Source organism: Rattus rattus, chromosome 3 (genome assembly GCF_011064425.1).
Source record: "Rattus rattus isolate New Zealand chromosome 3, Rrattus_CSIRO_v1, whole genome shotgun sequence".
In the NCBI taxonomy this organism is placed as follows: Eukaryota; Metazoa; Chordata; class Mammalia; order Rodentia; family Muridae; genus Rattus; species Rattus rattus.
Window position 1 is genome coordinate 122485831 of NC_046156.1, and position 12650 is coordinate 122498480.

Genomic DNA, 12650 nt, shown 5'->3' on the forward strand with positions numbered 1-12650 from the left:
ATTTGCCACTTCTGTATGTTACATGTCCGTACACTTATTAAGCCCATTCTTATTGCTTATGTCATATTCCCAACAATCCAGGGAGGAACACAAAAGGGCCCCCTTATCAAACTCACCTCATTCTAAGCAAGGAAGAGACCAACGCCAATAAAGTCCATTGCGACATAGACTGAACCAAAGGCCCGAGAGCACTTGTCTTTGGACTTCTGGCATCAGGTAACTAAGTATGCATGTGTGAACCCTCACTGTTCCATACTGCCACCAGCAAGTCCATTTTGCTTCAGTTTCTTAAGCACGAGTAGGAGAGGAGAGGTGATCATCTGAAAATTTGACAGGCAGACTCTTATAGAAATGTTAGATACACAGACAAAATGCCTCACCCAACACCATAAATAGCATTCTTTTGGAAACAGCGTTTCTTATAGCCCATATCCTATTACATTCTAATATCAGGGAGAACACAACTGTCAGGAGAATATTTCAGGTTGTTCAGAACATAAGCAAAAAAAGTAAAAAAAGGAAACCAAGTATGGTATTACAAATACTTAAAACTGCAATTTGGATTCGGCTTGTCAAGTGAAGAAGGTGGAGGGGAGTGACTTTTCAGGGCTGAACGTCACCAATGCTTCATTAAGACCACTTACAACCAAGACCTGTCAACCAGCCTGCACATAAGCAAAGAGTGTCTGATTTGTGTATGCACAAGTGCCTTCATAAAGACATCTGGGGTGTAATCCATGCAAATGCCACAGTACAGGAGTGGTGTGAGTCCTGGGGACTGAACTTAGGTCCTCAGACTTGGCAGCAGGTACCTCACCCACTGTAAAGGGAACCGGCCATCTTGCCAGCCTGAGAAAGTGGGCTTCTTAATGAGATGATGTAAAAGCCATATAAACTTGTGCTCACTAGTTATCCTATCAAAAAGATTGTGAGCCATCTGAAGCTCATCCCCCCCAATTATACACAGGTGTCACTGTAGAAAATCAGGACACTTGAAATTATATCACTTAAAATCCATTCACTCAGAAAAAAGGTGGTGATAGAACCATAGTTTATAAAAAAAAAAAATGAATAAAAAACAGCCTGTAGTAGTGGCACACATACATCTTCAATCCCAGCACTCAAGAGGCAGAGGCAGGCAGATCTGAGTTCAAGGCCAGCCTGGTCTACCAGGACTGCCAGGGCTATTCAGAGAAAGCCTGTCTCAAACAACTGAGTATTGTGGCCCATGCCTTTATTCCCAGCCCTCAGGAGGCAGAGACAGAAGGAGGTCTCTGAGTTCTTGACCAGCCTGGTCTATACAGTATGTTCCTGGCCAGCCAGATGTATATAAAAGAATAAATGGATGGGACGTAGTCATGTGCTAATTCTGAATTTATATTTGGTGTTAGGCAGTTTTTTGTTTGTTTGTTTGTTAAAAGCACACACCACTACTGGCTTGCTCTCCATTTTTTGAGAAAACATGGAAGAAAGAAGGAAAAAAAAAATGTATCTCATTTTAAAAAGGCCCAACCCCATTCTCAGGCAAAGGGCAGTCATCTTCCATATAGCAACAGCAAGAAGAGCACAGTGGCTCACAGCTGACATCCCCAGCACTCAGAAGGCTGACTCGAGATTACACAGAAAGACTCTTGTGTCCTAAAAATCAAAACAAGCACATGACCCACACATAGGCATCTTGGTACCTGGAATCTTCCAAACACTTAATAGTGCTTCCCAGAGACAAACCTTTTCAAAGGTTTCTCATGCAACTTCAGATGGCTTTACACAATGCCAAGATACGTGTGTGTGTGTGTGTGTGTGTGTGTGTGTGTGTGGGTGGTCTGGAGGAGTTAGAGGCGATCATGAACCTACTCCAACTGGGTACTCTTTCCAGTGCCCAGCACCGAATTTCTTGAGACTGGGCCGCTGCGTTTTTAAGACATTTATAACTTTATTTTTTACATCCATAAAAATAACTATTTTCAGGGCCGGTGTGATAGCTCGGAAGGTGCTCACTGCTAAGCCTGACGACCTGAGTGCCATCACCGGAACCCACATGGTGGGAAGAACAGACTCTTTGAAAGTTGTCCTCTGACCTCTGCAGTTGCGCCATGCCACACGTGCTCATGCATACACGCAATAAGCACGTAAAATTTTCAAACATAAAGAGAATTTTCACCTTCTAATTGAAGTCCGGCGTGGTGGCACACGCCTCTTAGCCCAGTCTACGCTAACACGCCTCTTACCCAAGTCTATGCTACACAAGACCCTGTCACAAATAATAGGAATTGAAGCGGCATTCGAAGAACGCTTGTCCAGTGTGGCCTCTCCTGAGAGTCGCTGTCCGTAAGGACACAGGGCTCAGGCCCCGCTGGACTCCAGCGTCCCCCACGGGAGCGGCCTCCTGCAGGCCGGCATAGGCCTCCCCGCCACGGAGTCCACCCGAGAGGCCGATACACACCGGGCGGGCAGGCCCCGCTCGCCCCGCGGCCCTCGCTTGGCACGCAGGCCCCGGAGGCCGGCCCTCACCTCACGCAGCAGCGCAGCTCCGGAGAGGCCCGCCCGGATGATAGTACGGAGGGGGCTGCCGGGCCACCGCCCGCGCCCTCCCCAGCCGCCTGCGCCCTCCCTTGCCCTGCCCTTCCCTGCCCGCCAGGCCCGGGCCGCACTCACCCGGTCACCCCGCGCATGCGCCACTGCAGGCCGCGAGGGTAAAGACGGGGAAGGAGGGGTCCGGGAACCCTAAGGATGGGGGCGTGGCCTGATCAGAAATGGGCGTGGCTTCGTGTTAGGGGCGGGGCCTGGCAGCCGGACCTAGATTAAGAGAGGCTAGCGGTGCAGAGAGGTCTAGCGCCCCCTGCGGACACATTGCCGCCGTGCCACCCTCTCCTCTGAGCTCAGCGCTCTCCTGCACAGCGGTTGCCTGAAAGCCCACAGTGATCAATCCCCAGTGTCTTCAGGATCATTAGTGTTTCACGCATGGTGGTTGTACCGGGCTAGATAAGTCCAGGACCGAGAAAAAACGCGATGTGACTCGAGCTGGGTCCTCAGACCACACCCTGGGTTCATGAAGTCTTGGGAGATTGGAGGTGGTGGAGTTAGAGAAGGGAGGGCTAAAGAAATGGCTTCACCAGTTAAGAGAGTACTACTTCTCTTCCAGAGAAAGCATCCACATGGCGGTTCACAAACGCCTGTACCGTAACTCCAACAAAAGGGATATGATGCCTCCGCAGGCATACACCTCCCCATACCTAAGTACTAAAAAATAAAAAATAAATCCTAAAAGAAGTCCTGGTGGAAAGAACCGAGGCTAGCACAAAGGATTGGATTCCGCCATTTAAATCCTTTTCATAACTTGATCGTCAATGAGGAAAGGATTAAATTAAATGAACATAAATAATTGTGAACGTATTTTTTGAATTATCCCTCGGGCTGGCAGTAGAGTTCTGTGCTGGCCTGTGCTTGGCAGGGTGATTACTGAGATTTGAGCACTCAACAATAAAAGTAACGGTTCAGAGTACGGCTGTGTGTTTTCTCGCCCCTCCTTCCGTGTTTAGAACGGACTCCAGGGGCTAGAGAGATGGCTCAGCTGTTAAGAAAACTGGCTCCTTTACTAGGAGACCCCGGTTTAATTTCCAACACTCACAATGAGGTTCACATCTGCCTTTAAATCCAGTCCTAGGTCACCTGAAGCCTTCTGGTTTCCCTGGGTATCAGGAACACAAGTGGTGCGCAGACATACATTCTGGCAAAACACTCATACAGATAAAAATAAGAAATATTTTTTTAAAAAAAACATTTTAAAATGTAATCCTAGGTCTCTGCTACCTCTAAGGAGGCACTCCACCTTCCCAACCCCTAATCTGGGTGCGAGTTGAAGATGTTTCAGTACAATTAGAAAAATAAAAAGCTTGTGAGTGTTACTCGGTTTTGTAATTTAAGCACCTGGGGTCCAGCTAATTGTAAGTGAACAGCTAAATCGAGTCGGGGTACCTTATTTCCAAGATGACCTGCAAAGTTCCAGCTGCAGTTCGTGTCTCACTCACCCAGCTCCCTGTTCTTGCTGTCAATCACCTGTATTCAGCCAGTCGTCACTGACCCCCGTCACCCACGCCCGGGGAAGTCCAGCTGTGAGATATTGGAGAGACACAGCTTGTTTGGGAGATTCAGTTTGGTGACCTCATAATCTGTAGGCGTTCTTACACAAATAAATATTTAGGCACACCAGTGTGGCCCAAATACAGTAAGGAAGGATTTGCAGACATTCTTTACTCCTACTATACCTAGCATCTGGCACGGAATAGAGAATTGAGGCTTGATCAATACAAGACTGTTGAATTTATAAAGATGCTGTCCGCGGCCATTGGTTTTTCATCGTGAATCTAGTACAGGTCACAAGGGGGCGCCATGCGATCTCCGTCAGTTACAGGGTTTCTCACGCTTGCCCTTGGGTTTGACTTAATTCTACGGAGCAGTTTTATTCCAAAGCATTTTGTAGTAAAAAGTAAACACGCGTCCTCTCTTGCCTGAGTCGCTGGGAGCGTGGGAGGAGGGGATGAGGGGGAGGTGGAGGGAGGGGGGAAAGAGGGAGAGGGGGGAGAGAGAGAAAGGGAAGAGAGAGAGAAAGGGGAGAGAAAGAGAAAGGGGAGAGAGGGAGAGAGGAGAGACAGTACTTAGAAGCCAAGCATCATGGTCACAAATGATCAGCAGTTCACCAGAGTTCTTTCTCTCTCTTCTCTCTCTCTCTCTCTCTCTCTCTCTTCAGGACTCCCCTTTCCCTCCCCATCAAGTAGCTAGGTAAACTTTTGAAAACCCTAGGATAACATTTTACAGGAATATTTAACCACCATCCTCCTAACTTTTCCCTACAGATGTATCATAGCTTAATTTTTCCCTGATCACACAAATGGTTGTTATACAGTGGATAATAGAACAGAATAAAAAGAAAAAAGAAAACTACCAGCTCCCACATCCCTGACCTGATTCCTTTGGTCTGTCTTTCCATGACTTTTATACCTGCATGCACACATATTTTTCTCACAATCAGATTATTGTTAAGTGCCAGTTTTTTCAGTTACATACTTTTTCAGACTATAAATACTCCTGATGCAATTAAAATGTTCGTGGCACCTTACGATTACTGCAAGTGACCATATAAAAGTTAAATAGTGATGTTTAAGTTGTTTGCACCTTTCTCAAAGACCTTGCCAAGCTAGGCATGGTGGCAAATTATTGTAATCCCAGCACTTAAGAGGTGGAGGCTGTACTAGGGTTTTCTAGAATAACAGAACTTATGGAGTGTGTGTGTGTGTGTGTGTGTGTGTGTGTGTATAAAGAGAATTTATTGGAATGACTTACAGGGTGCTCATCAGCTAATCCAACAATGGCCAGCTATGAGTGAAAAGTTCTAGAATCTAGTAGTGGCTCAGCTTCATGAAACTGGGTGTTTTAGCTGGTCTTCTGCATAAACTGGGATCCTGAAGAAGTAGGCTCCAGTAGATGTTCTGGCAAAGTGAGTGCAAGCCAGCAAAGAAGAGGAAGGAGGGGGAGGAGGAGGAGGAAGAGAAGGAGGGGGGGAGGAGAAGAAAGAGGAGGAGGGGAGGGAAGGGGGAGGGAAAAGAAAGGAGAAGGAGAAGGCAGAGGTGGCTTCCTTCTTCTACCATATAGGCCTCCAGCAGAACTATGGCCCAAAATCAAAGTGTGTCTCAAGATCTACATTAAAGGTCTGTGTCTTCCAGCCTCAAGTTCTGGATCAAAAGCTTGTGTATACCAGCCTCAAGATCTGAAATCCATTTCTGGATTGTAGTTCATTCCAGATATAGTCAAGTTGACAACAGAAAATTGTAAATTCGATTTTTCAAACCCTATTTTTAATAAGGGTTCTTTAATGCTTAAATCTCCCTTTTAGCCCACTACCCACCAGAGGTAGTGGGAAAGAGAGATTATTAGGATACTGGGGAAGTAGACCTGTTTAGAAATTGATCTTTGGAGCAATCCAATCTGTGTTGTCCGGAAATCAGTAGTTCAGTTCACAGGAATGAGCATTGGGAGCTCAAATCACTCTCGAACAGTCCACAAATATGCCAGTGTCCGGAGAGCAAACATGACCTAGCAGAAACAGCCAGGCCTCCAAAGAACCCACATGAGTCAGCAGGAAGGACCAGGACCAGGAGGGACTCCAGAAGTTCTCTGCCATGTCTCTCTCCACAAAGTGAGGATCAATGAAGATGAAGACTGGAGACCAAGAAGCATTGCATCAGGCCCTGTCAATGTCTGTTGAATCCTATTTATACTCCTTCCGAATAGTACATGTCCTCCCGCAGGTCTTGCCTCACCGTGTGAGCCTGTATCAGCTGACGTCATTGTGCCTGAGTCAGTGGAAGTGGCAAGAAGGTGCCTGAACACCAGCAGCAGAGCTCAGCAACACAGTGTAAGGCACACCAATACGTGCATGTCCTTAGCAACACAGTGTAAGGCACACCGATACATGCATGTCCTTAGCAACACAGTGTAAGGCACACTGATACGTGCATGTCATCAGCAACACAGTGTAAGGCACACCGATACATGCATGTCCTTAGCAACACAGTGTAAGGCACACCGATACATGCATGTCATCAGCAACACAGTGTAAGGCACACCAATACATGCATGTCCTTAGCAACACAGTGTAAGGCACACTGATACATGCATGTCGTTAGCAACACAGTGTAAGGCACACCAATACATGCATGTCCTTAGCAACACAGTGTAAGGCACACCATACATGCATGTCGTCAGCAACACAGTGTAAGGCACACCAATACATGCATGTCGTCAGCAACACAGTGTAAGGCACACCAATACATGCATGTCGTCAGCAACACAGTGTAAGGCACACCATACATGCATGTCCTTAGCAACACAGTGTAAGGCACACCGATACATGCATGTCATCAGCAACACAGTGTAAGGCACACCAATACATGCATGTCCTTAGCAACACAGTGTAAGGCACACTGATACATGCATGTCGTTAGCAACACAGTGTAAGGCACACCAATACATGCATGTCCTTAGCAACACAGTGTAAGGCACACCATACATGCATGTCGTCAGCAACACAGTGTAAGGCACACCAATACATGCATGTCGTCAGCAACACAGTGTAAGGCACACCAATACATGCATGTCGTCAGCAACACAGTGTAAGGCACACCATACATGCATGTCCTTAGCAACACAGTGTAAGGCACACCGATACATGCATGTCCTTAGCAACACAGTGTAAGGCACACCGATACATGCATGTCGTTAGCAAAGAACATCAAGGAGCAAAGCAAACGAATGCTCCAGCTCCCACTGTCTGTGGGGTCATATTATTTATATTCCTTTACCACATGTCCTTTCACCTGTGTCTGCTTCAGTGAAATATTCCTTCATTTGTGTCCACTTGAGGAAAATATTCCTGTCTGCCCTGGAGAAACACTATCAGACACAACTGACATTCCAAAGAAACCAAAAGTTTTCACTTCAGAGTATAGCCATCACAGAGGCAGAGGGACCAAAAGTTCAAGGTCACGATCAGGAACATAGCAAGTTAGAGGTCAGCCTGGGCTATGAGGCCCTCATTTCCACCTATATTCCAGGAACATGATTTGGATTCATTAGCGAGCATTTAAGGCCTCCTGTTTAGCATTTTCAAGGAAACTTCAGTTAAAAATATCCTTGTGTTTCTTTTATGACAGGCATGAAAGGCCACAGGGGAAATCTTTTCAGTTCTCTGTGAGCCGTAACTGAAGTATTTCCACATCTGAGTTTTGAAATCTCAGCACCAAGTGTCCCACATACTGAATGGTAAGCCCAGGGACTAGAAGACCAATCTTACTATAAGAGCTAAGAGGTCTATAAAACAAAAATGTCTCTAACCCATAAGCCCCACTTGCCCAAGGACAGACAACTTCTTGGAATGCTTGGGGTTGTTTATGTGAGATACCACACTGTGTTTCCCCTTCCGTAAACAAGTGTGGTTGCTTACAGCAACATGTACCTGCATGCTAGGCTCCGGGTTAGACTGGACTGTGCTGACGCTGTCTCAAGAAACAAAAACAGGGGTTGGGGATTTAGCTCAGTGGTAGAGTGCTTGCCTAGCAAGCGAAAGGCCCTGGGTTCGGTCCCCAGCTCCGAAAAAAAGAAAAAAAAAAAAAAAAAAGAAACAAAAACAGAAGAAGTAGGGTAAAGAAAAGCAACGATTAGGGTGTTCCCTCCCTGCTTGCTGCAGAATGAATGCTTGCCTCTGATTGGATGGAAGTAGGTAGTACATAGCACTGTGGGTTTTGCCTTTATAAGCCTCTGACTACTGTAATTTAGTAGTCTGAGCATTCCATACGGACCTGACCAGTGTCCATCATCCCGGCCAACATTTAATAAAGCTTGCTTCAAACTTGACTCAAAGTCTGTGGTAGTGATCATATTTCCACCTGGTGGAGTTAACACTGACCTGCTCTTAGCGTTGACTAGCCAAACAGAGCAGCAGAACTTCCCTTACCAGAGGCTAGCCATTATGAAATGATTGCTCCTTGCAGTTTTTTTTGAACTTCTCCTTGTGGAGGCAAAGCAGGACTCCATACATCTTCCCCACAATTCCTTCCTCCTCCTTCCACACCTCCTTTTCTCACCTGTCTTGTCTTCCTCATCCCCTTTCCCCTTCCTCTTCTCTCTTCTCTTATTTTCTGCCCAAATTTCTTCACACAGTCTTCCAGGCTGTTCTGAGACTCACTATATAGCCCAGGCTAGCTTCAAACTCCTGATCCTCCAACCTCTGCTTTACAAATGCAAGGGATGTGAGCTATCACAGGCACATCTGGAAAACAGACATTTAAGATGTAAAAAGGAAAGTCAACTATGGGTAAAGAGCAAAGAAAGGGGGGGAATGGTGGATGTTTCTACTTCACAGAGTCATTCATACTGTTGTAGATAAAGGGGGCTCACCTCTCCCAGGCCACTGGGCGGGTGTTCATGTCAGACACCTAGGCTGTCAACTACAGCAGCCTGAGAGGCCCCCTCATCTTTCAGGAACCTTGACTCAGGTAAAAACAGATCCTTAGCTTAAACACAGAAAAGAATTTCTTGACTGGTCAGTGTGAATCAGAGTTGGAGATTGTTAATGTATACACACACACACATATATATATATATACATACACACACATACACACACACACATATAAATATATACACACACACATATATATACACACACACCACACACACATATATACACACACATATATATACACACACATGTATACATATACACATACATATATACACACACATATATACATACATACACACACATACACACACATACACACACATATAAATATACACACACACTCATATATATACACACACACCACACACACATACACACATATACACATATATACACACACATATATACATACATACACACACATATATACAAACACACACATATATACATACACACATACACACATATAAATATACACACACACATATACACACACCACACATACACACACACACCACACACACACATACCACACACACACACCACACACACATATACCACACACACACACACACCTCACACACACATCACACACACCACACACACATCACACACACACACATCACACACACACATCACACACATCACACACACACACACACACACACACACACACACACACACACACACGAAAGAGTTCTACATCTTCACCTGAAGGCTGCTAGCAGAATACTGGCTTCCAGGCATCTAGGATATCTAGGATAAGGGTCTTAAAGCCACAGTGACACGCCTACTCCAACAAGGCCACACCTACTCCAACAGGGCCACACCCTCTAATAGTGCCACTCCCTGGGTCAAGCAGTTACAAACACAGTGAGAAAGCACGAGTGGAAGCTCATTGTCCTCACAAAAGTCAGGTATGGGAGTCTGAAGCCATTCTCCTCAAAAGGTTGATAAGGATATTGACATGGGGGTTTCTGTGGAACACCTGACAGGGCTACATGTAACAAGTTAGCAGCCTAGGACACAGGCTGGAAGACATAGGACATCTTCAGGATAAAGAATCTTGTTTGAAAATTACAGGAAATGTCAGGGAGAACGCCCTATTCAGGGTCTCATATCTTCAGGCCTTGATCCTGCTTCACTGTCATTTTAACATGAAATTGCTCTATATGAAAAAAATGTTCTATGTCAGTCATCTTCACAGCAAAGCATTGTACTGGAATTCTTTTTCTCCCATATGATATTAATTATTTGAGACTTTCATACAATGCACCCTGCCTTAGTTAGGGTCCCCATTGCATGAAGAGACATCATGACTAAGGTACTCTTATACAGGACAACATTTAATTGGGGCTGGCTTACAGTGTCAGAGGTTCAGTCCATCATCATCAAGGTGGGGGAAGCATGGCAGCATCCAGGCCGACATGGTGCTGGAAAAGCTGCTGAGAGTTCTATATCTTGTTCAGAGGGGAACCAGGAGAAGACTGTCTCTTGGCAGCTAGGAGGAGGGTCTCAAGGCCCGCCCCCACAGTGACACATTTCCTCCAATGAGGCCACACCTACTCCAACAAGGCCATGCCTCCTAATAGTGCCACTGCCTATTGGGCACTATTATTAAATAGGGCCAAGCATATTCAAACACCTAAGTCTATGGTGGCCAAAGCTATTCAAACCACTACACACTCCAATCTTACTTTCTTCCCATTCCTCCCAGGTCCATCCTGGCACCCACAGACACACACACACACACACACACAGACACACACACAGAGAGAGAGAGAGAGAGAGAGAGAGAGAGAGAGAGAGAGAGAGAGAGAGAAAAAAAGAAAGCCAAGTTCAATTTGTATTGTCCATATTCCCAGTGACCAACCCATTAAAAAACCTGAGACCTCTCCTCAACATTACTCCCCAGAAGCCAACAACTGGGAAGGGCTACACTTCAACATCATCTAGCAGTGAGGGCAGACACAGGCTTCAGGTTGAGTTACAAAAGTAGCAAGATGGCCAGCTATTCATCAGCTGAAACAGCTGAACAGTTCAAAAGTGTCCAGGAGGGCAGGAAAAAGGATGACAGGAATAGAGAGAGGGCAGGGAACTGAAGCTGGAGAAACAGAGAAGTCTCCAAGAAGCCAGAGGCCAGATCACAGGCTCTGGTTGCCAGCAGGGTTCCAGAGAACTGTCTTCAAGATTCCAGACCCCAGGCCAAGAGCTGTAACCTTAGCTAGTGTTAAGGGACCAAGGAATCTCTACTTCCTAGCCCGGCACAACAGCTGTACTTAAGAGTCCTGCAAGAAGGCTGTAAGAAGAACATTGTTGCTGTTCCCACCTGTCTGGTGCTGTCAATCACTGCCCCAGAAGCTGAGAGAAGCAAAAGATACCAAAGGCAGGCACCGGAAGAGCTTTCTCATGTCCCACCTAGGTAGGGAGGGCAAAGGGTCTGTCACCAGCTGATTATGAACAATATTTGAAACTATCAGAATTAGCTAGGTCTGGTGACATAAGCCTGGAAGCCCTGCTCCTTGGGGGGTGGGGCGGAACATCACTCGCAGAATGCTTGTTTCATGCCTATGTTTATGTAACTGCAGTCGGTGGCGGTCTCTACCTACAAGAACATTCAGAATTAAACATGTGTTACCTTCACTGGGTGGAGGGGGGTGCGGGTAGCAATGCAGTGTCTTACTTAGGGTTTCTATTGCTGAAAGAAACACCATGACCAAGGCAACTCTTATAAGGGAAAATATTCAACTGGGGACTGGCTTACAGGTTCAGAGGTTCAGTTCATTATCATCATGGCAGGAAACATGGAGCTTCCAGGCAGACAAGGTGCTGGAGAAGGAGTGGAGAGTTCTGCATCTTGATGGGAAGGCAACCAGGAGAGACTGGCTTCCAGGCCCTAGGAGGAGGGTCTCAAAGCCCACACCCACAGTGAAACACTTCCTCCAACAAGCCATGTCCCCTAATAATGCCACTTCCTGGCATTATTCACACCACTACAGGCTTCTTGGAGAATTGTTAGGGATTAGCCAAAGGACCAAGAGGAGGAAGGCTGCTGGGCATAGGGGAGGCGTGGACAAAGGCAACTGTGCTTCACCGGGTGTCCTAGACCCACTCATTCCTGCTGCCGAGATGAACTAGAAAGGCAGCCCAGAGACAGTGCTTTTTAGCTCATAGTGAACCTCCCAGGCCTCTCACTGTATTAATCTGTATTAATCTTTTTTTCCGAAGTTTTTTTTTTTTTTTTTTTTTTTTTTTCGGAGCTGGGGACCGAACCCAGGGCCTTGTGCTTGCTAGGCAAGCGCTCTACCACTGAGCTAAATCCCAACCCCTTTTCCGAAGTTTTAAATTTTCACTACTACTACTTTTCAATTTTTCCCTTTATTTTAAAGTGTGTGCGCACGTGTGTGTGTGTGTGTGTGTGTGTGTGTGTGTGTGTGTGTGTGTGTGTGTGTCCTTCTTTAGAAGACATCCCTCCACCTCGATTTTTGAAGCAGGTTACTCATTGGCCTGGAATTCTCCAAGTGGCTGGGCTAACTGGCCAGGAAGCCCAGGGTCCTGCTGTGTGTGCATCCCCAGCCCTAGGATTACAAACATAAGCCACCTCACGCCCTAGGATTACAAACATAAGCCA